The 23,226-nt window shown below is 44.3% G+C and overlaps 1 protein-coding gene across 8 annotated transcripts in view; it reads left to right on the top strand.

The window, feature by feature from the left end:
• The window catches only part of CNTN4 (contactin 4), a 368,687-nt gene that overhangs the window by 162,976 nt on the left and 182,485 nt on the right, over positions 1–23,226 (top strand). The window contains exon 1 of one of the 8 annotated variants that reach the window (XM_085300036.1): positions 4,562–4,586. The exons of the other annotated variants lie outside the window; for them this stretch is intronic. The gene's annotated coding sequence lies outside the window, so the exon portion shown is untranslated. Of the gene's footprint in view, positions 1–4,561; positions 4,587–23,226 lie in introns of those variants that run through there. 8 annotated transcript variants of the gene reach the window in all.

Raw genomic sequence — 23,226 nt, 5'->3', positions numbered from 1 at the left:
CCTAAGCGCATGCCTTTAGTGACTGTAGTTCTCGCAAATGCTTTGTGCCATATGCACGTAGTCACTATAGTTCTCAGGTGTTTTCTACCTGAGGACGTTGCAGTCAGCGGCAATTTGACTTCTTAGCTCTGAAGCAGCAGTAAAGAGACTGGCCCGGGGCGGGGGGAACCCTGCACAGAGCTTTCTGCAGCAAGGCACCTTCCCGGGACGAGGCTCCACGAGAGCCGGCGGCAGGGCCGGAGGGCTGAGCCCKCTGCGGCCCCGCGCGCCCGGGCTGCTGCCGCCAGCGCCCGCGGAGGAGCTGCTGCCGCTGCGCCTCCGCCGCGGGCTGGTAGCAGCACGTCCTCGCTCCGCGGGGCAGGTGCCTGGGAGCGGAGTGGGGCTCGGCGGCGGCAAGCGCAGCAGAGCAGGGCGCTTCCCCCAGCCCCGCCGGCAGCGGCTCCCTTGTGCAGCTCAGCGCAGCRTGCTGCTGCGCTTCTTTTCTGCCCTGCCACTCTCCGAGCCCGCCTGGCGAGACGGAGGGTAACCTGCTCGGAGCACGCCGCTTCCTTCGGCTGTTGGGGCAGGTGAGTGACTGATGGATGCCAGCAGCCCGGCTGGCCCGTAGCCCRCGTGCTCTGTGAAAGCGAAGGAGACAGCGCCCAGGACGGCGCCGTGGCGTGTCAGAGCGAGCATCCACAGAGCTCTCGAGCACAAGCCGGGGCAGCTCGCCCAGGCGCCTCAGTGGCRCGCGAAGGGCAGCAGCTCTCTAGCATTAGCAGGATTTTTCTGGCTGTTGCACTCTGTCAAAACACAGCAATTACTCGTTGGCACACCAGCCGCTCGCTGGAGCTGTTGGTGCCTGATGTCCCACACGGACGCAGGACAGAGGGGAGGGTCCAATGAGTTTCACAGTGCTTTAAAACTTTGCTGAAATGTTTGTGGCTTGATGTAATAGTATATCGGCAATATTGACTTGTATCATTTAAACGTTGAGAAGTGAGTTAAGAGAAGCGTATGCTTTGCCTAGGAAGACTTTTCACTTTATTTTCTAGGAGTATTAGGAAAGCAGAAAATGGAATTAGATGAGAAATAGCTGGAATTTTTGGTAGCTGTTTGCAGTATTAGAAGTATCCTACAAATACTTCTAGTTGCATGAATGATCTCCTCATTGTAAACGGAGCAACTTGATTTACTTGCGGAGATAGGCTGAGTGGACGCTAAGCTTGTGGAAATAGCTGCCGGCGCGCTGCTACGGGACGCGGCATGGCTGCGGGCTGAGCCCTTCTCGCCCACGTCCTGGGGGACTTGCACCAGCATTGAGCTGAGCCCRCCAAACCCCAGCTAGCCGAGAGCACCAGGCGCACCTCTGCTGCTGTCCTCGCTCGTGGAAAGTGCCGAGATGTGCAGCTTCGGTGGGGTGATAGTGACTCTTGAGGTTGATAATAGCATCTCATCTAGGTGTATAGATTTTCTTGGCATTGCATGATGTTAGCATAAACGTTATTTTCTGATGGCGTGCGTTTTTATTATACACTGGTTTGAATACTCTGTCTTGTTTTTTTTTTTCTGGCCTCAAACCCCAGGGATGCCCCAAAGTTGGGCAGAATTGTTTTTATTTGAGGGCCAGAGCAGTTGCATAAGTTGAATGAAATCCTGCTGTGCAGAAGGTACATACAGGAGAGTAAATAATTTTTTTTTGAATGGGCAATAAGTCTCAAAGCAGGGAAAACCACAGGTTGTGAAGTATGAAAGTGTCTCACTAGTAAGGACAGAGTATATTCTCATTAGATTTGGTTGAGGAGAATAGCATAAGAAGAGCAGAGCAGCAATAACTGGTTACATATATAGTACAGATATTCCTAGATACAAGGAGCCCAAGGGGACTGAATAAGGAAAATATAACATTTAGCGAGTAGAGATGCAGTATTAGGTACATATCTGAGCTTGTGAGAATCCTACCTTCCAAAGGTATACTGGGATTTTATCACGGAGCTTTCTGCTTCCATCGAAAACAGTGAGTCTGAATAAAGCATGCAGGATGAATATATTAAAGGTTTGTTGTTTTCAGCATTTCTTACTAATTGAAAGGAGAGCTTGCCCTCATTTCAGAATAAAAGGCATCCCCAATGAGCACCAGTTGTAAAAGGGCTGATGTGAATATTATGATGATAATTTATTTTCTTAGGAATGTTGTAATTTCAGCATTTTTGTAATGATTATAAGCAGATGCAGCAAAGAATGTGATACTGCTTGAGCATACATCACATTAGCAAAAAGACAGTGTACTTAGTAATCTGCCAGGCTTTTGCAAATATATACATTTTCTTTTAAAAGCATAAATAAATAACCCCATGCTGAGGTCTAAATCTTGTCAAGCTTTTACAYTGAGAGTTTTTCTATCTTCTTGCTGAAACTTGATCCTATTGCCAAACTTGCCTTGAACAGTTAAGCAAAATGTGCATTATTTTGCCACTCTAAACAGTGTGAATTTTCTAAATACTATTTGATATCTGTTACTTAGCTGACTTTTACTTTAAACAGAGAAACCAAGTTACTTGATAGTAGAATGAGCTGTGGGTGGCTGCTCCATTACGGGTTTTTCTTAACAAAAATATTGAATGTTAGTAGACGTGCGCTGTTGTTTATGGAGTATACAGCTGTAATAGTATACAATCACGTTCTAGTACCCCTGAAAAAGTAGTCCAGCTTTACGGAAAGTGGAAGTTGAAGTATTAGCAAGCGTTCTATGTACTGTGCAAGCAACAGCCGACAAAACACCGTTCCTAGCAAAGCCACTAGGTAGAGTGGATTTGAAAGCAAAGGTTTGGAGTTGGACTTGGAACTGCTTAAAAGGGCGTAAGAGGGGAAAAGGGGAATTAGGAATGGAGTGAGAGCAGCACTGGCGAGCAAGAGCACCACCGCTCTTGCTGCCTGCACAGCTTGCTCAAGGGAAGGAGTGGCTTGGCTGGTCTCACCCGTAACAATATACCAAATTAGCCAGGTATGGAAACGCAGAAGTGTCACGGTCGCAGAGCTGGCGGCACCGCTTACCGGCTCGGAGTCAAGTGGCTGCTTGAGCGTTTATTACGGGAGGTTCTCCAAGCTGTCTTCGCACCTGCTGGATGGTTCCCTGTGCTCGATAGTCCTCTTCTATACAGGTAGGAATTGAAAAAAGGCATTTGGTCAGGAGCACCTGCCAGCGGGATGAAACACAAAGCGATCTCAGCTCRGCACCCTTGCTGGTTGCCACGTCCTTTTTATAACTGGTGAACGTGGCCGCCTTATACAAGCAACTTTTGAGAGATCAGAAGCACTTGTCATCTGCTGAGAATTTGCTCATGTCCTGACTTCAGCAGAATACACTGTAACTGTAGTCACCTGCTGTACATTCAAAGGAGACAGTAAAAATTATTTAGTGAAAGATTTCCTTGAGATTACATACGATAATTCCTAGCAAATTTTCTTAAGCTACCGAGGAGCAATATATATAACATAACAGGAAACACAGTATTTTCTGTATGTTTTAACGGCTTTATTGCACATAATTTAAATCCCTTTATTGCTGAGAGTGATAGATATCACTTCAGACTTTCTCTGCTTTAATTTAGTTTTGTTAATGTCGTTTCTGATTAAACTTATATGGAATAGCATATTGAACCAAGAAATAGTTAAATTTTTTATGAAYGCAATGAAAATCCTATTGCTTTGAGGTTTCAAAAGTATCGATATACTAGCTGAACAGAACAGACCTAATTAAGAGAAAGCAGTGATGCAAGATCTGCCCCTTTTTTACTCCATTCTCTCTCTGAAACGTGCGTCCATATTAAAGCTAAGCATACTTATAGCTACCCAGTCTCTGTTATGCAGACTACAGAAACGGCAGGGATCTTTGATTTCTTTAAGCTGTTAATTCCTTAGCTGCATTGACTTCAGCAACCTCATACATTCGGGTTTGAACCAATGAATCAGAAGATTTTTGAATGTTCAGCTCAATACTGCTTAGTTAATAGTTCCAGTGGTGCATCAGACAGTTTTATTGTGTGGTGGGAGGCACGCTATAAATCATAGGTAAGACCTGCCGGTATTTATTGCACAGAAAGCCTTTGTTTAGGCTTCTGTTTCACTACAATTAAAAGGTACATATTCTCAAGGAACCTAGAGAGTATTTTTGCTCGTAAAGCAAAGGGCTGCACTAAAATCAGCCTGGTTTTTGGCATGGAAAACCACTGATCTAATTTTAAGAGGAAAGCATCAGAAGGACAGCAAAGAAATAAAGTAAATCTTATGGCAAGGTATAAAGTGCAGCGTTGTAGATTTTAAAGGAGATGGCAGAATTTACAGATGCTGACTATCCCAGGCAGTTGGCAAACGGACTAAAGGAGGCAGATTTAAGGCTTGCTAGGAGGAAACCCTATATCAGGGGAGAGAAATTCAAGTGCCCTGCAAAGCAAATGTAAATAAGGCAACAGAAGTCTGAGAGAACTTGGTCAAATGAAATGCAGAGAAACAGTTTCAAGCTGAGGAGGGAAGATGGGTTGTATGTGGAAAAATATCAAGTATAAGACTGCTGGGAGAAATTCAAGAACAGCTGTTTACATGCACTGGTAAGTTACTGTAAAAATGATGATAGAATTTGAATAGCTTATAGTGAGAATAGATGTTTAAAAGGTAATTGCCTTTTTCTACTTTCTGATGCCTAAACGTGCTAATAAAATTTCTGTGTAAGCTTAAAAAAAAAGAAAAGAAAAAGCAACAATGAAAAGCAAAAAGCACTATTTTCTAGTAAGTGGCAACAGCATGCCAGGGTTTGGCTTTTGAAGCATAAGCTCTTTGCTCTTTTGTGTGGAGGCATTTGCTTGATAGATGTCAGTAAGTGACAAGAAATTATATATACAAAGTACATTTTCAAAGCATGGCAACCAGTCCTTACGAATGTGAGAGTGAAACGCCTTGTATGCGCCTTGCCAGTGTCCTTGTAGGAGGAAAGGATCTTTCTGTGCATAGGTAATAACTGCATGGATCAGGGCAAAAGTGTTCAGTGAAGAGACCCTTCTTTGTACGTGTCTTGTGCTTTCTCTTAGCCGAAGTATCAGAACCTGCGTAATGTGTCTCAGAGTTGCAGGCAGTTAGCAAAGTGTTTTCATTTGCTGGACAGAAGATGAATAATAAGCCAGGTAGCTATAGCTACCTAGCCGTGGTAACGGTAAAGCTCTGCGCTTTCACTTGTTATAGGTATTTGTACCTTTGTACCTTTTTTTTTTTTTTTTTTTTTTTGTCTTTGAGTATATAAGAGCAGTTCTCACACAAATATTTCTTTGGGACTCTCCTCAGACCAGAGCAGTGTTATCAAAGGCAGTTTCTGCAACGTGGGTTTTGATAAATGTTCTAAAAACAAATTCGGTGTGTGGAAGCCTTTAGTTGTTTGTCTAAATTCTTGCTGTATTTATTGCAAAGGGAAGATACAGTGCTTAAGAGAAACTGGAACCCTTCAGGGAAACCTGCTCTGTTGTTGTCATTAACCTTTTTCAAAGGAAACACCTGCTCTGCCAAGCTTGTAAAGTACCGAAACAGCAAAACGAAACCCTTCTAGCTATCTGAAACTGTATTAGAGAAGGGCGAAAGCAGACTGGTGTTAGAGGTAATCAGACTAAGTTCAGTACTGCTTGACAAATAAAGCTACTCTGCATGCATTTGTCAGATGCTGAATTTATGATAAGGTTATAAATTTGTTTCATTTTTTGTAATTTTCGGTGTTTATGGATTGTTATATGACACATGAGATGAAACAGATGCACCAACCTAGATTTTATTTGGGAACATTGCATCTAGAGTGTCTGATAGTGTCGGCTTTTAAGTTCTTCATAGGAAAACTCTAATATCCTGCTTGAAAGACTGAAGACTATATATAAGCAGTTTCCTGATTTTTTTTTTTGTTCAAATAAAATAAGCAACTGCCATTGTAGCTAATGAAGAGCTGGTGGGTCGTGCAGCAGCTGTCCAGGGGTGTTCGTTCACCAAAGCAGAGAAACGACACTGGGGGGAGATGACTGGGTAGCTGCTGGGCTGTGCAAAATAAGCGACGTTGCCCTGCGCTTGTGCTAAGAGATATCGCAATGCTTTCTCATTTGTGCAGGGCTTTTGTTCTAGAAAGAACATGGTACAAAATGAATCTATATTAGGCTGTAGTATTATTTTTTTCRTATGTTTGAAAAATATGCTGTGAATTGTGGAATTTACACAGTACTGCTGTTAAAAATGTGTTGTATATGCAGTTTGTGTATTTAAACATGCAAAGTTTCATTTATCTTCTCATCTGAGCAAGCATATTTTTGGATTCATACACAAAGCTTCTGTTCTTATTTGAAAGATGGAAGACTTGGTAGAATTGCCATGATGCTTTCACAGTGCTTGAGTTTCTTACAGCCCTTAAACTGTGAAGTTGAACCTTTGGTCCAGTCTTCCTCAAAATTAAAGGATTGGTTTCTAAACATGTAGGGATTTTTTTTTTTCAAAACAGAATTTGGAAAAGTTTAGTAAAAGCAATTTGTGAAAATTTAAGCTTTAACATGTCCATGAGAAAAATGTTCCAGACTGTTGGTCCTATTGTTGAAAGAGATTTAGGAACAGCTCTAAGATTTTTGGGCACCTGCAGGTTCAGTTAATGGGCATTAATTTCAGATACAGCTTTTGTAAGAACTTGCCTATCTGACTCCCATCTCACTGATTTTATAAATTATTCTGGAAGTGTCTCTGTATATTTTGCAACTGGGGCATGAGAACTTAATCAGTTCAGATGTTTGGTGAATTTCCCAAGGTATAAATTATGGATTGGCACAGATTTGATGAAGTTAGATACCTTCAGCAGTCTCCATGTATGCATGCTCTCCATCTGCTCTCAGGAGAGGGATGATGGAGGGTCATTAAACCGTAATAGTATCCACTGGAGTGGAAGCATTTTAGACAGCCGGATGGCCACATCCTAGATTGAAGAAATAGGAAATAATTTTAGTTTTCTTGACAGCCTGGAAAGTGTAAACAAACACCAGACTCAACAGCAGGTCTCAGAGACAACCTAGCCAGGCAGAGAAAATGTGTAGTGGCCCTCAAAAATGCAGAAAGCTTAGGAGACGCAGTAGAAGGGGCAAGTGCTTTGAATCCTTGGGACTTCTTTGGACGAGCAAGAAGCAAGTTTAGAGGGAGGGGAAAGGATAACGTGCTGTGGTGGCAAGAGGAGAGCACACGATGGGACGAAAGAGGAGAAAATGCGTTTAAAAGGCCTTAGTAAAAAAGTCAAAGAAAACTCACCAAAGGGGAAGGTGGTGCCTCGTTGCCTCTGGTAGAAGAGAGGCTGAGCAAGACCATCCTGACAACAAGGGCACCAGGGCACCGTAGCCAAAGCCAGGACAGGAGCAGCAGTGAATGAAGCAGATGGGGGGAGGTAAATGTCCTCCCCTCCCCAGCTGATCTCCCTGGCACAGCACAAGGGATAGGATGATGCAAAGTATTCAGGCAGTGGAAATGAGACCACAACCCAGCCATCCCCTTCCCCTTTTGTGCTGGTGATGGCTAAGCTTGACCCTTTCTTCATCACTCTGTTTTGCTGTCAGCTGCAGAATTTTCTCCATTACCATTCCAGCCTCGTGGGGGATCACGTTTCCAGGGAAATACGAGCTCCCGTGAGCTAAACAAACAAATCAAGACAAAACATAATGAAACAGAGAAAACTGTTTCTGTGTTTCCCAAAACAATTTCTATCCCTACAGAGTTAGAGTCTCTGCTGGTGTYGACATACTCCACTGACATTAATAGAAATAGGTTAGTTTATAGAAGTTGGGGATCTAGCCYGTGTTATTAAAAAAGAAGTTATTTGTTTCTTAATATCTTAAAAACTCCTGATCATACTAAATGTCTTTTCCCTAGTATTAAATTGATGTAGTATTTTAAAGATCTATATGTGAGTGTTAACAAGGTTGTTGGATTTTCCAGGGACACTAACAAATGATGTGGTCTTAAATATCAATTGATTTAGAATATCTTTCAACTTCACATCAATATTAGGATTTAGTCTAACTCTCCCGCAAGATATCTACTGAATGATCTTATGATCTTTGTATTAGTGTGCAGCTTATGTGCAGTGTATTATTCCCTTAAGTGCTGTTTCTTTCCATATATAGACTAGGAATTACATCTATTAGGTTATGTATAAACATAATTACATCTTCTTTATAGTCACAAAATTATGTATATAACATTGCTATCTGAGCAGCCAGGACTTCAGAAACGTACTCTCCGTGAAGGTCTTTTTCTCAGCTTTGCCTCCAGCACTGTAGGCAGAGAACTGTCTTTCACACCCATGCATACCAAATTATCACGGTACTGTTCCCAGGTTGAGATTATTGGTTATGGCCAGGCATCATAACACACTGTAAATGGGCTGCTCTTCACCCACCTTCTGAAAATCAAGCTCTTGGGGGAAAAGAAAATGAAAATTTTCAAATCACTATGAATTAAATTTGGCCCTGCCTAACTACTATTTTTTATAAGTTACGAACACTCTTGGAGGTGCCTGCGGTGCCTAGGGAGGAATAAAAGTGTTACACTGAATTTCAAATCTTCATGGCTTGAAAGTAGAAGATACTCTAATAAGGAAAGATTTGGAGGAGKAAGAACCAAGAGAAGCCAGAAAACAAAAAACCTACTTTTTACAGCTATTTGTTTTTGAAAAAGGAGGTGGGTTGCAGTGAAAAGTATCAAAGAAGTAAATACTGCAGTATGGTATGCAGTTGTGAAAGCTGTATCAAAGATGTGTTGCGGAGCTGTAGAAGTCCTGTGATAAATTGTCTTTACCGTGTAACTTAGACCACTTCACCTGCACTCTGCCCACTAATCTGTTACTCATACTGCTGCTTCTTGTGTCCCAAGCCTGTAAATAGCCTGAAACTTCGTCTTTTTAATATACTGGGGAAAAATATCTTTTTTTCAGCAAATACATCTGTGATATTTCTTAAAATTGAATCAACAAGAAAAAAGCAAATAAACAAAAACTGCCTCGTCTGGAGACACAGAATAGATACTTGGTCTTAAAAAAAAAAGTTAAGTTTGAAGTATAATTTCTCACAGTATAGCACAGCTGATGATGTGAATTTTGTGCATTAAGTTTTTTCACCAACTTACTGAGTTATGCAAACCTGACTATAGGTTTGAAGTTTCCCGGAGCTTCCAAGTAAATGTGGTGTGGGTATGTATCAGTTCAGTATTGTCTCGGTGAGCGGTTCTTGCCCATGGGATTCGGTTCACTCTTTGGTCTCCATAGCCGCCGCCGCGGTGCTCCTGGACTCAGTTGTCCCCCGAAGCTTTGCCTGCAGTTCTTGAGTTAGTCGTGAAGGGTAGGGAGCGTACAGAAGTTGTAGGGAGTCCGTTTGACCCTAACCACTTCCCCAGCTACTGCTTTATGTCACTAGGCATAGCACAAGGATGCAGAATATAATTCTGTTTAGAAAAAGAAGCAAAATCTTACTAAGCTATTTAGAGTCCAGTTTTTGGTTATCTGTTGTGCAGAGTTACTCATTTTTAAAAAAATCCCACAGAATATTTAGCCATTTTGAATCATCCCTTCATTTTATGTGTCTGTGGATGCACCTTTCGTTTCCCCAGGTTGCTAGGAGATATTTTTAAATGAAATTTGTTACTAACGAATGTTCTTGTGTTTCTGAAAATGGAATTGGCAGAATTGACTTTCTGTCTATGAAGTTTGAGGGCACGTTTCTTAGATGAATTCTAGAGGATTGAATCGGTCAGTACTCAAAATATTATAGTAAAATAATTTGAGGATGTGATTTTCTTTATTGTGTTTGGTTTTCTGTTCAGATAAAAGTTTTTTTGCCAGTTGATTAATTCTGCCCTGGGGTGGTGTTCTACAGCCTCAAAGTGACAAGTATTGTTTTTTAAAGTCTGTYAATTTTGTTAATATTTTCTACTTTGTGTGTGGCAAAGCTAATCAATATGATAATTTGAATTCCCAGTCAAGGGTGAAATTCCTGTCATTTATCAGATAATCCATCTCAGTACCATCTCAGCCCAGCTGCAGCAGGATTTATCCCTGCAAAGAAGGTATACTTTGTCAGTGAGTTCAGCTTGCTGGGTATTGCTAATGGTGCTTAAACATCAGCTTAGGGGATGGATCCGGATCTCTTTCTTACTACATAGGAGCGCAGCAGCTGCGCTCCCGTTGTCCTCAGTGCAGTGCCGCTGCGCCGGTCGCCAGGGTGGCGGTGCTGGCTGTGCACGYGGAGGGGGCTTTAGCGCCGCGACGGATTCGGTTCCGTGGTCCGGCTCGCGGGCGGCGGGGCGGGCGGCTCKCCCTGGCAGCCCGCGTGGCCGCGCGGCCCGGCACCGTCCGGGACCGTGGTCGCAGTCGGGGGAGGTTGTTCCTGACGTCCGCTCTGAGACCCCCAGGCTCTCGTTGCCAAACCAGTTCAGTTACGAAGAGAGGCTTGGAGAAAGAGCACAAATTATAAAGAATTACTGCCTGTAGTCATGTGTATTAGAAACCACGTGTTGTTTTTGAGACATGCAYTTATTTTGGTTAGAGATAGGACAGATAGGCCAGTCCTGTCTGTCTTCATGGCCCTGAAAAATACCCGAATAGGAAGGTCAGGACACGGGAACATCATGCGTTTCTAAGCCCGGGCACTAAGCGTAGCACGTGAAACATCTGCAATGTAGGTTCCAGGCAAAAGACAATTTTCCTGGTGGTAATTAGTGTAATAAATCTAAAAACTAGGTCAGGTTTTGTGGAAGTTACCTGAATTTTTAAAGGCATTTAAATTATCCTCGGTGTGACTTCTTGTTTGTTTGCTTCCCGAACTTTCTAGTTAGCTGAACAAAYGTTTCTCTGAATGAAAGATGGGAGCAGCTAGCGATCGCATGTTCTTCATTATAAAAASCAGTGGGTTCACATGTGAAAAGCAGGCAGAACACAGCAGGGTTAATTTATCTTTGCATAGAGCTTAGTATTTTTACAAACCTGAAAGTTGGCTTGAGAATATGTGCAAAATTGAACAAATAGACGCAGATAAAATAAGTGGCACTGAAAAATAGTATCTTTGTAGATGGAAATTAATATTTTTACATATCCACACTTGACACAATTCAGTCTCTTGATTTTAGCACTCAACAGAGATGCCTGCTGTGCCTTTACTGTGATTTTTCTTTCTTGTGCATAGTGACTAAAAAAAGAAGAAATGGGATTTTTCCTGCTGTGTTTATAAGCATCAGTTTTGCTTCTTTGCCTTCTGTCGCACATTTTCAAGGCAGCCACTTTCCCTGCACTCATTCTTCCACTGCAGAAGCTGGAATCAGCATATGTGCATTGCTTACAACGGCACTGTCAGAAGAGCTAAAGCCAAATCCCAGCTTATCTCCTGCTGCCCAGTGCCTGCTCGTGCAATGCCATCGAGCTGGTTCTCTTGTAAGCAGTATTTTGATTGAAATATTTATCTTTCTTCTGTTTTATCTGTAACTTGTCTCACTCCCTTTGGGTATTCCATAGAGTTCCCTTTGGTAATTGTAAAATACTGGGGATTGTAAGTGTTGTGCCTTTAGCTGCTGTTTAAATTAAAATGAAATATGGGCACCTTGGTGGATTTTGGTAGAGGTTTCTGACATGTATACATTGACCCAGTTCTTTCTCACTGGGTATTCTATATATAGGACTGGTTTAATTGACAGATTCTATGATGCAACTATTCATCTCATTACAGTATTTCTTCCATCAAATGTCTTTTTTAGCATCCTTTCCACTGTGGTCCTATCCAAATCCCATTGTCACTAAAAACTTCTATTAGCATCAATGATTTCTTAAGTCAGGCCATAAAATGGGGCTATTTCTACTCACTGGTTATAGATACTTGTGGTTGTTTTAACTATCTTAACAGGAGATAAATTAAGATACTAGTGCTGTAATTTGAATTGTAGAATTTAAATTTTATTACATGCAGTAAATTCTTATCTAGCCAGTCAGAAGGTCTCTGTAATTATAGGGCAGGGGAGATCCCTAACATAACGTGAATCTGTCCTCTCTGTTCAAAGCTGGATTCTCGGTCCAGCCAGCCCTGGATCTGGCGCTGCGTTTCGGGTGCCGTTGGCAAGCTGTAAGGGTCGCTTCGCCTCCCGCGCCTGCGGAGGCTGCTTGCGTCTCCTGCGAACAGCGTTTYTGTGTTTCCATTCCCGGGTCTCTGCTTGTCACCCCCCAGGTTCTGTTCTGCTCCTAGGTTTCTCTCTGACAGACTGTGGTTCTGCCRCGTGGACTCCTTTCTGTCTTCCCTCATATTGATTGCTGCCCGTGTTGGCCAGTTACTCCGAACGGTTTTGACATGTTTAGGGGAGGAGTACTTCTTCCTTGTGCGTGCTGCTCTGATTTTCCATTAGCAGAATACAGCTAACTCCCATTGCAGTCAATAAGCTGTATTTGCATCCTATAGGCAGCCACTTGCATCCTTCGGCATTTAAGCGTATCCTTTTCTGGTTTCACAGCTGATTTGCCTGACAGCAGTATTCTCCATGGGAGAGTTTTCTTCGTGAATCCCCTGCCGTTCATATGGAAACATCCAACCGCGCTGGGTGACTTTTTTTCCTTTTGGCAGCTGGGGGACTCTTCACCTCTCTTGAGTTGTTTATACAGAGACATAAAACAATGTCAGATGTCTTACTCCAAGCTTTCAGTGACACAAAGTCATGCATTAAGAGCCAAAAAGAAAACACACAAAGTGTAAAATAATCCTGCTTTTACTCTTACTTTTATGATGGTATTTTAGGAAAGGCTAAATACAAAAAGCCCTAGACAGTAGGCTGAGCTGTGGTTAGGGATCTCTCTCTTCTTCTGTAGTGATTTAGGGAAATGATTGGATGACAACTTCAACTCARACAGATTCCTCACTTCAAACCTAGGTAGCTAAAGTGGATGATATTTTTACTCAGATATGTTTTTGTCCCTTTCTCAGTTTTCTAATTCCATACTTGATGTTTCCTGTTATCTGGAATAACAGGACTCTGACTACAGTATTTGTGTGCCTGGCTCATAATTAGTTCGCTAGATAGTTGGGCTTATCTGCAAGAAGGCAAGAAATGAGCTCTTGCAGCCCCTTCAGAGAACAGCCTGAACTGGGGGCAAAACCAGCGCGAGTTCAYGCTCATGTTTCTTCATACTGACTCACTCGGTCAGTGGGAAGTGGGAGGAGAGTCTGCTGTTCAGGGAAGGACTTGAGTGTCTTGGAGCTAGCTTCAAGGGGAGACTGCGTGTGCGTTGGGCCCCCGGCCTGTGTGCCTCCCAGCGCCTCTCCGTACTTCTGCTGCTCCTGGCGTTGAGCTTTGATAGTTCCTCTTCGGCCCTTTGGGGACTTGGGAAGGGGAGGCAGATTCCAARAGCAAACGGGAGCAAGTTGTATTCCTGGCAGGCATAATCCACACATCCACCACTCACATGAGTGGAAGCTACATGGAGCCCGAAGCTAGGGATAACAGAAACACATATTTTGTTCATGCATTTTGAAGCTGTTATACATAAATCAATGCTGCAGTCAAGTTTGCAAACCTTATTTCCTTTCATCTGCTTCATATGACAAGAAAACCAAGGGATTAGTGTGATATCTCAATAAATCCTCATGCTACCATACAGCCATTCCTGAAATGCCATGTGGCTCAGATCATTTGACATACTTATCAACTGCAGAGAGACTTCTTGCTTCATCTGGCCGTGGGGTTGCTTCCGCCCAAAATTGATATTCCAGAATGGGCAACAAAGCTGTGCTCCGTGCCCCCTTGCTTTGCATACCTCAGCCAGCTGCTCAGCGCTTACCAGCTTGACAGCCTGTGGCTATGAGGAGTACATAGCCATCCCTATTTTTTTTCCTAGCAGGAGCTAATGCTTTAGTACAAGGATGTCTTTAAACAAATACACTGCTTTTATGAAAAATGACAGAGGCAGAAAAAAGCAGTAATATCACRTAATCTGCATAGTCAATATAAGCAAATGCGAGTGTGTTTTCAGCCCTCTAATAGGGTCTCATAAACACGCAGGGTTTTATGGCATTCAGCTGAAGAATAGCTCCCATAAATTAGATGCAGTGCAATTTCTTTGTTTTCATTCTGAAGTTTATTTCCTTTTATGTTTAGTAATTAAATCAGAGGGAAAGGATGACATTAGGGAGCGTACCGAAGAACAGCAGAGGTGCCAGGGGAGAGGCTCCTTTGGGCGCGGGCGGGCGGCTGGGCAGCTCGCCGCACCTGCCGCGGTGCAGCCGCCTTGCCCGAGGCCCGCGGGGCCGGCCCGCCCGCCCGCCCTCGGCGGCCCAGCCGGCGCCTGGCGTCCGCCGGCCGCCCTCGAAGGGCGCCTGCAGCGAGGGGTGCTGCCCCGGCTCTGCTCGCGGCGGGGCCTGCACAGCTCTCGGCCCGACGAGGCGGGCGCCCGCTGTCGTCCCAATGGCGGTCGTGCTCGCCTGCAGTTTGGGAGAGGCTTTGAAATTGCTAATGGTATTCCTGTGCGCTAAAAGACCAACATGGTTTCTGTTACAGCCTGTTTATTCCCTGAATTGCATCCCAGAATAACCCCGAATAACGTTATTGCCTGAGCAGCGGCATGCTGTCCACCGGGCCGGGAGGAGTTCGCTTCCTGATCAGAGCCCTTAGCCGCTGGCAGTACCGCGCGGCGAGCAGACCCTCCCAGGCCACCTCTCCCTGTCTCTGCCGCGTTCACGGGTTGAGTTGGGGGATTTGCCCTCCCAGGGGAACGGAAAACATAGTCCTCAGTCGCTGCTAAAGATTTGAGTCATTCAGATGAACTGACTTCTGAGGTAACTTGGCTGCTTCTGTATGACCGTGATCAAGGCTAGACCTCCACTTMCCTGCTTACCCTGAAGAGTGGTTTGTTTTATTATGAAACCGGTATGTTTTGGTGACAAAGAGACTCTTTTGTAGCAGAATACCACAAATACAATTTTTGAATCAACTGTGTCTCTAGTTCAGAGTTTCAAGGGAAGCAGTGGCGTTTCCTGCAGTGAGGATCACAAATGATGTGCGTGAGGGGAGCTGTGCCGGGGCTCAGTATTCTCTGAGTGTAGTCCTGGCCTCAGCACTGAACGAAACCCCAGTGATACTGGGAGGACAAGCCAATTCCAGTACTGCAAATTCYCATGTTTTGCTGTATTGCTTCGTAGTGGGGATTCTTAATCTCATGCAAATGGCTGAACGTTTAGCTTTGCACTGTAAAATTTGCCACTTTGGACTCCTTACATAAATAACAATGAGAAATGGAGCACCTAAAACAGGCCGTAGTTACGCGTTGGCGGAAGAACCAGATCTGTGATGCTCCTGTGGCTTTCACAGGAAAACACAAAATTACCAGTGATTCTTTACATGTTGTGTTAATGTTTACATTTCCGGTGGCCCTGTTGTCAAAGTGCGGTGGGTCCCCAGGGGAAACACTTCGTGACACCGCTCAGCAAACTTTTCTCTACAATAGCAATTTGTTTGTAATGCAGCTTTCAAGCTGCCCGCAGACGTTTTTTGTCTCTTCTAAATCAATGGAGAGCCAGCRGCAAAGTGTATCGCATGTCTTTTTAATACGCATGCAAAAATTAACAGTAAATACGTTCTAATTAAGACTTTATGCTAAGATGCACCGCAGGTTCCTGGGCTAATGTAATACGGAGTTAGAAGAATCCCGTAACGAGCAAATAACCTGCAACGAGGAGGAGACCAGCCTGRACTTGACCTCTGTGAAGTAGATAGAAGTTAGATGGTAGTCAGAGACCTGGAGCTTTCCCATTTCTATATAAAATCTGTAATGTATATATTTTTTCTATATGTGGCTTAGTCTTTTTCACCCTAAATTCTGGTAGAAGAAAATACTGCAAAGGTTTAAGTGACAAAAAAAAAAAATATATATATATATCTGAGTTCAAGAATAACCACCTACTTCATGGGCATTGCATCCTCTGAGACTTGAGTCCAAAGGTTTTAGTTAGTTATTTGATTCTAGCTTTTGCCATTAACTACCAAAAAATAGATTTTGAATGTTCTTGATTTATGTCCTATTGCAGCATGAATAAAGTTGTACAGATAATGCTAAACACTAGCGATTTACTAAACCGACCTTTTACAAATAAATATAGCATCTGCGTAAGAATAAAAAAAGAAAAATAGTGCAAAAAATGAGGTTAATTTAAGATAAGATTCGTGGATTTTTTTAGAACTTCATTACAGTTTTCTCAGCCTAGTATTAACATATATTTTTAATATTTTATAGAAAAACAATATGAGTAACTAAAAGCTGTGAGAAATGTTTTCTGCAGACTAATTTCTCATCGTGTAAGAATTGAGCGGTTTTTTTTGGAATTAAGTATCTTAGACTAACAGTGGGGGGCAGGGAAAAGGATTCAGTCGGCTGCAATATTGGCCGCTAACCGTGTGTAGCATGAAACAAAACTACTGCCTTTGAATGGAAATTGGGATTCTACCGAGTGTGTTGAACATTGCGAAAATTGAGGCACAAATAGTTATAATCTGAGGTCAGCGAAATCACTTCATGGTATGAGAAACCTATTGCACTGATTCGCTCTGTACCGTTGGGGCGAGTTAGTGTTGTAAATGGTGCCGGAAGGATACAAAGTACCATAATATTGAGTAAGGCAGAAAACGACAGAGGGGCAGGTGACCTGGTGTGGGTGGAAGCGCAGGCGGGGCGGCTGGGGCAGGAGGGGAAGCGGCTCCCGCCGCGGGCACGGGCTGAGTCCCGCCGGAGCTGCTCCCCCGGCTGCGTTGCTCGGGAACTGGGAGTCAGGGGAAATGCTGTGCAGCTGTAGCATAAAACTACCTCTAAACAACTGGAAGTGATCTTAGAAGCAACAGTTTCTAATATTTTACATTTATTTTCTGCTTTTTTCAATTACTGTGTTTAAAGAGATTCTTCTACCAATAATAAGTAGCCAGATTTCTTGTTTGAGCTTTCTTCGTTTGAGTTGTCTTAGTGGTTGTTTTGAATATTTGATATATAATTTGTTATATTAATTTGCAGAGCTCTTCTGGTATATGGCAACCATTCTATGATTCTATGATTTCCCAGATTACGTGGGTCTCAAATGCGAACTTGTAGCCGGGGTGAGGGATGGGCGGATTATCCGTGGGAAATACTCGCTCCAAAAATGTTTGGCCATGCTGCCTCTCAGTTAGCTAATTTGCAGGACAACTGAGGTTGTCCGCCAAAGTTGTTCCAGGATACAGTCGCAGGAGAAGAGGTAGGATGTTCTTTTTTTTTTTTTTTTTTTTAATAAATGCAGACACATTAATTATTTGGATGCTATTTATTCAGGCGTAAATTCGAACTGTTAATTTTTTGAAAGGTCATATTAGAGCTAGAATTTAGGCCTCAGTTGCCAGCAAATGCCAAGAAATAAACCCACTCTGTATACTTGTGCTTCCAGTTGCTTTAGGAAGCCTATTTTTGTCAGTAAGAAAAAATGTCTATGGCTCACTGGGTGCCATTAGTTTGAAAAATACGAGAGGATGTATTTTAGTCCACAAGGAGTAGAACTTTAATGGCATCACAGCAGAAATAAAGTGCTAAGCTCCTAACCTTACGTTTGAAAAAAATCATAGGGTGAAAGCAGAAGTGTTCTGTTAGAACACTCAAATTCAAGGCAGCCTTTTAAAGTAAACTTTGTGAAAACAAAATACTAAATAATTGAGTAACGGGGTTATCAGAATTTTTTTCCCCTTCCCTGGCAGATTTTGGAATTTTACAAAGCAGTTGCAAAAATTTTTAGGTCCAAGCATCTCAATTACTTAAATTTGAAATCTTTTACTGGTAATGGGAGTTCTGGGAGCTGTTGTGTTGAAGCCTGTGTTTGCAGGGGGGCGCGGAGTACGACGCTTACCTCCTGGCAGCTTTTCCAAGTTAATCAACTGCTGCATTATTTTGCCTTTCAGAGTTGCATTTTACACTCCAAAGCAGGTCAGAGCAGCCACGCTGATGGGAGTGCGCCAGGCTCGGCCATGTGCCCTGCGTGCCTCGTGCCCCTCATGCAGCTTCTGTAGGGAAAGGCTGCTTCAGTCTTTAAAATAAAGTGCATTATTTTATAAGCCCCAGAAGTCAGAAGTAAAATGCCATGAAGATGCTGATTTTAGAGCTGTCTCACAAGCATCTGCAATATTTGTGCACCATTTTTAGTCCCCTGGACAAGGTTATGCTCCCTAATGAAGTGTATTTTGGGYATGGACTCATTCAGAAGCGAGTGATAGGCTTGGATGTCACTTGGTGCACTACTTGTCCGTGTGYACTTCAGACAGTGAAACTGTCTCGGTTTGTTGTCTTGAAGCAGTGACCTGGGCATAAAGTCGGTCCCCGGAGCCTTGTTGCTCGCCTGCAGACGTYGGCTGAAGCCGCCGCCGAGGCAGGCGTACCTTGGCCTGTCCCTTCGTGCTCTGTTCTGACCCAAGGGCGGCTGGCGGGGTGCCTGCCCGCCCCGGGGCCGTGCCTGTGCCGGTGCTAGCTCTGCCCTGGAGGCAGCCCGGGCCAGGACAGTGCTCCACTGGCGTGCTCTGGCCATCACTAAGAGAAGCCCGAATGTGTAAAGGCCTTTATGTGCTATTTCCACTGATGGCGGATCGGTGATGGGGCTGGAAGAGCTGAGCCTGACTTGCTGGGTACAAAGTGAAGCATCTCTTGCTCCCCGASCTGTAAAAGCAAAGCTCTGCTCCCCCCAAGCCAGCACGTTGGAATCACAGAATCGGTAAGGCTGGCAGGGACCTCTGGAGATCATCTAGGCCAACCCCCCTGCTCAAGCAGGGTCACCTAGAGCATGTTAGACAGGGTTGCACCCAGGCAGGCCTTGAATATCTCCAGAGAAGGAGACTCCACAACCTCTCTGGGCGACCTGTTCCCGTGCTCCGTCACTCTCACAGGGAAGAAATTCCCCCTCACGGTCAGGCAGGAACTTCTGTGCTTCAGTTCCTGCCCAYTGCCTCTTGGCCTGTCACACGGGGCAACTGAGGAGAGTTTGGCCCCGAGTTTATTCCCTGTTCCTTGGATATATAGAATAGCCATTTATTTCAAACCTGCAAAAGACTAAATTGAAAATCTTACTGTGTGTGAAGTTTGGAATTGTTTTTAAATTAGTAGTTTAGACAGTCTTCAGCAAGAGAAGTGTATTTTCTAAGGAGAGGTAGTTCCAATTGGTAGGGAATGCTGGACTGAAGTTTCACTGCTTGTGGTATTTTACTACAATACTGTTACTTCTGGTTTGAGTAAAGTACTTCTCAAGTTTGTAGTCCTTCTGGCTGCCAGAAGGAAAGTTGCTTTTTCTCTGCATTAAGAAAAGCTGGATGTTWTCCGATAGGTGCTGCCTCAGGTGAGTTTTTTCAGTATATCCCTGTGCATGGAAAAGGTAGAATGACAAAGTATGCCCCCAGTTAACACGAGAAGCCTTARTTTAGGCTTGCCTTTAGTTGCCCAGATCTCCTTTCCCTAAGATGCTTCATGCTTACAAGTTATTAAGGCTTTACAGAGCAGTTCTTCAGGCCTTCCAGGGGCAAGGGACAAAGAGGAAGGGTTGTAACGCTGCAGCGCGGTGGCTGGTGATTAAAAGGCTTCAGGTGCAGACGGTTTCCCCGGTGGCAGCTTGCTCTCCCGTTTGCCGCTGTCGAAGGGGAGGGGGAGTGTTGTACAGCTGGGAGCAGGCAGCCTTTGAGATATGTTGTTGTTCCCATAAAGTTGTTCTTCGTACTGGTAGAGGTTTACAGGGAGTGCTGCAATATGGTAAAATGTTGAAAGAGTGTGTGACAGTTATTACCTGAGTATTCTGGCTTAACTGATTTCTGATTTRGGCTATTTTGTTAGGTTCTGCATAAAGATAGAATATGGATATATTGAGAGAGTTTATATATGTAGACATACTGAGAGKTTATAATCTAAGAAGCTAGAAAGGGACAGTGTTAAGGACAATTATTTCTATATACCTCGCATTATATTAGCCATGAGGACTTTCCCCACCTGCCTATAGACATAGGTGCCTGTAGGTGCCGGGTAAGATGTATAGGCGAGCTGTTGCTCRCCAGGACTGCGAGCTGCTGTGCCGAGGGCAGCCGGGATGCGCGCGATGCCAGCGAGCGGGGAGCGTAAACCTGCGTTCAGCGTGGCTTGCTCTGCAGCAAACAGGAGGAGGCAGTGCAAAGCACCGGCTCCTTGGTGGTAACTGTGGACCTTTTGGTCTTCCTTGGGTCCCGGCTGGCCTTCGGCAGAGGTGCAGTGGAGAGCCGAGGGCTCRTATGCAGGGTGCGCCAGGGATCCCAAAGCCTGACAAGTACAGATGACTGGAGTGAGAACTTGCATCTGTTGAGGTATTATAATGCTGTTGATACAGCGAAATGAAATCTCTATCTAGTAAGTGTGAATAAATACCCAAAGGAGGAAACAAAATATAAAAACTGACATTGCTTTTCTCAGTCTTATTTTTAGATAACTAATTTTTTGAAGCATTCCATTCCCATTTATCATAAGCACATCGCAGAAATGTGTTTCCCAGATTCAACAGAGTGTTAAGAGTTTAAATAGGAATTAGAAAGCTAATGTTTTGCTGAATGTGGRCCCCTGCATACGTGCTGGAATGGAAGGTGCCGGGAAGCCAGATTTCCTCCGCCCGGGGCTCTCAGGAGCGTCACAGCCGCGCTGCCCTGACTGCGCGGCTCTGCATCGTTCGGTAGCGTTTTTCTCCTCCTYGTTCTTTAGGCTAAGCAGCTCCGTGTCGTCTGGGTCTTTGTTCGTAGGACGTGTCRTATGGGCCGGTGGGCCTTGGCGGCGCTCGGCTCCGGCTGCTGCCGCGCGGGCAGAGCCCGCTCGCTGGCGGCGGCAGCCGCGTGGGCAGCGCGGGTGCCGGGGCTCGCAGGAGCCGAGGGGCTGCCTGCCCGGCCCAGCAGGCAGCTGCCGACGCCGGAGGTTACACGTGTGTGTGTCCCGTCCCCCCCCCCTCCGGGGGCTCCTGCTGCTTTCGGGGTCGCTGCAGCTTTCCTAGACATACCCTCTCTTCCTGCCGTGCCGTTAAGAAAAGTACTAAAAAYGTGAGAAAAAAGGCAAGTTTCCTGCGCCCCTGTCTGGAGCCGTCGCGCCGCTGCGGGCGTGAACTTTCCGTGATTGCCGGGACRTTTTGGTCGGTTGTAGCCACCCGCGAGGGGAGCTGTGGAATAGCCCCTCTGGCGGAGTCTGAATTGAAAACTGCCATGGCGATAAAACGGATGAACCCTCTGGGCTGCGAATATGTCTGTGGGGATGAATTCAAATCACAGATGGAGCGYGTGCAGGGAATACATGCATTTATCTGTTTTTAACAGTAATCAGATAATTCAGTGTGCCAGTTACTGAAAAGGGGAAATGAATTTTGATGTTAATTACTTTCCCCAAGTTGAAATTTTCATATTCATCCTTCCTTATCAGACCTTTTTCCACTAAGAAAATGTCAAAACGTTTTACTGTATTTGAGGAAAATGTGGCCGATACAGCCACAGAGAGGACAGCGTAAGCAATGTTACAGTGAGCGCTTGCCTTGGCGAGTGTTTCTTTGCAGGGAGGAGAGCTCATTCTTCAGAGTACTTGGGGATGCTGAGCAAACTGCCGCGCCGTCCATTGCCTCGTGGTAGTTTAGAAAAACCTGACTGCGTTTTCCATTGAACGTGGCGTAGAGAGGTCAAAAATCACGGCTGACATAAAGGATTTGAACTAAAATTAAAATTCTCCAATCTAAACTTAAAAATCTTACAAYTAAACTTTGTTTTTTCGTTTTAAAAATTCTCTGTTAGCAGGCTCTGTAAGTGCTAAGACGAAAGTTGTGGGGCTCTGAGGGGTTTGGGGCAGTTTAAAGGCATAATGGTTTGGTGCCCTTTCGGAAAAGGGGCCTGATCCWGCACCGCTGGGTTTGCAAAGTCTGCAGACATTTTGGAAGGCGTTAGTGTGTTTGGRGAGAAGAGAATGTTTTGGTGTAGCTTTTCAGACTTCTTCTCAGTGACGTTCACAAGACTTGCGAAGCAGCTACCAACCTGGCCAGCGGCATCGCTGATGGAAATCCTGGGGGTGCATGCGTGTGTGTTAGCAGAAGGAGTCTGTATCTTAGCAGAGTGATCTTTCTGAATCTCAGAAAGCCTTCTACAGCTTGTTTTCTAGTTTTTCCATGTAGACAAGATGAATTTGATTTGTGTTCACAACCGGGACATACATCAATATTTTTAATTAAATTACTATCCAAATATAATGTTCATGTTACTGATTGTAACACGTGAATCAAAACAGTATCATCACATCATTTTCCTTCCCCTTTTTTCCCTGTAAGGTCTAAATAAAGGTGATGGGTTTGTTTAGGAGTTCAGGGTTGATACTCAATAATGTATGAACAGTCCCTTACAAAAAGCAGCATTAAGAAGACACACGAGCATGTATGCTAAATTATGTTTGCTTTCCATGTATGTCAAATATAAGAACAAGTTGGCAAAAAATGAGTTGTGAGAAGGTCCTTGTCATTAGGGTTCATTTAAGTCAAAAAGCACCTAGAAGAGTAACTGCGCCTCTTGTTCAGAGAGGATCTGGGATCTGGCCGCAAGAAAAGCAACTGGGATTGAGGGCTCCTGGGTTGTGTTTGCCACAGCCACAGGCTGATGCAGGCTCCTGGCGCAGTCTTTATCCTCACATACCAATAAAAACTGCAGTAAAAATCATTATCAGGCTCGGTTGAAGGAGCAGCTAGGAAGTAGCATGGTGCAAAAGTCTTTTATCCTTCCTGCAAAGTAGTGGGTATCAAAGGGGATCCCGAGGCTGTAGCTGCTGACTTTGCAAGCCCAAGAGCTGGCACAGGTCTGTGGTGGTGGGAGAGAGGCTTATGGCACTAAGCTCTGTCCCAGGCCTCCGGTACCCTAGTGCTCTTCCAGGCACTGGTGTTCTACGGCARACTGCCTTTCGCGGCTGTGAGGTTCGGAGAGGGCTGAAGCAGAGCAAATATCAGTAGCTCTTTGGGTTTGGGGTTGAGGTTTTGACACCCTGCAAGAGTGCAGGTGTTCAGGAGAGCCGTGAATTCRCTGCAGATGCTTGCTCTTGCCTCGGGGAAGAGCTGTGCAAGTCGGAGGGTGCTTGGCGCTTTAAATCTGACAACTCACATATTATGTTTAGTGTGTTTTGTGCTTACCTTTAGCTCTTCTTTTGTTTAGGTGATT

Source organism: Rhea americana, unplaced genomic scaffold (genome assembly GCF_003343005.1).
Source record: "Rhea americana isolate MKP2758 unplaced genomic scaffold, rheAme1 scaffold_16, whole genome shotgun sequence".
NCBI lineage: Eukaryota > Metazoa > Chordata > Aves > Rheiformes > Rheidae > Rhea > Rhea americana.
The sequence above is the reverse complement of the archived record's forward strand: the minus strand, read 5'-3'. Positions and strand labels throughout refer to the sequence as shown.